This window comes from Trachymyrmex cornetzi, unplaced genomic scaffold, assembly GCF_001594075.2.
Source record: "Trachymyrmex cornetzi isolate Tcor2-1 unplaced genomic scaffold, Tcor1.1 scaffold1762, whole genome shotgun sequence".
Classification (NCBI taxonomy): Eukaryota; Metazoa; Arthropoda; class Insecta; order Hymenoptera; family Formicidae; genus Trachymyrmex; species Trachymyrmex cornetzi.
In genome coordinates, this window is record NW_017296378.1 from 19,131 (window position 1) to 20,295 (window position 1,165).

Here is a 1,165-nt window from a genome sequence, read left to right on the forward strand (position 1 = left end):
TATGCCGCGTGTACTTACTGTCATTCACACCTTTTGTTAGCGAAGCCGCGTAGTCTAGCAAGACCGCTCGAGCAGGACGGACCTGTGTCTGCCCTGCTTCGGGTATTGCATCATCTTATTAATTTTTTGCTGAAAAGCGTTTCCGGCTATAACTGTGATTTGTAAGCTTGGCCACGTAAATCCAACTAAATTGGAACCTGGGCCATATAAATATAGAAGAAGAAGAAGAAGCGAAGCCGCGTGGTACATGTAGATTAAAAGCTGGAAACACAATAGACACAGGCAATAGGCACAGTCAACAGGGAATAACGAGCCGTCTAATCAGAGCTCTGGGATATAATATCGAACTTATACCCGGAGTGATCCCGATTGACCACGGCTCGATTGGACACCACCAATCACAGCGACCGGTGCTTAGGAGCTTTGTAGTCTCAAGCGCTGTGAGTGGCTCGTGTCCAATTGAACCGTGTCCAACTGGATGCCACCCCTTATAACCCAAAACTCTGATTGGACGGCTCGTTATTCCCTGTTGCCTGTGCCTATTGCCTGTGTCTATTGTGTTTCCAGCTTAACAGTCTGAGTTTTACCAGTCTACCTGTACTGACCTTAGAACATATATAAAAACCTCTGCTACACGGCACGCTTAATCGGGTTTAATAACATCCGTAGTTATGAAATTGGCCAATCATAGCTTTTCCTCGGAAGAATGGAATGATTGTGATTGGCCAATTTCATAACTACGGATGTTATTAAACTCGATTAAGGGTGCCGCGTAAATGTAGTCAATGGTAGGAGCATAGGGCGCTGAACGGCTGAACGTGAAACCGCATCTGTGCGAGTAAGGTAGTAAGGGATAAATGTTCGCAATGCGTATGCGCAGCACCGTCATCTGTGCGAATTGTGCAGTTGTTTTAGTGTTTTTACACATTCGTACATTACACAGTGTGTAAAACGTGTTGCTGCGCATGCGCATTGGGAACATTTATCCCTTACTACCTTTCTCTCTCGCACAGACGTTTGCATCAGCGAGAGCCATGGGCCATGCAGTGCCATGCAGTGTAGAGATGGGCAAAAATTACGAAAAAATCGATCTCAGTGAATCGATTAATCACAAGCATTCGATCCCAAAAATCGAGAAATTGGATGAACAAGATCGATATTTGTC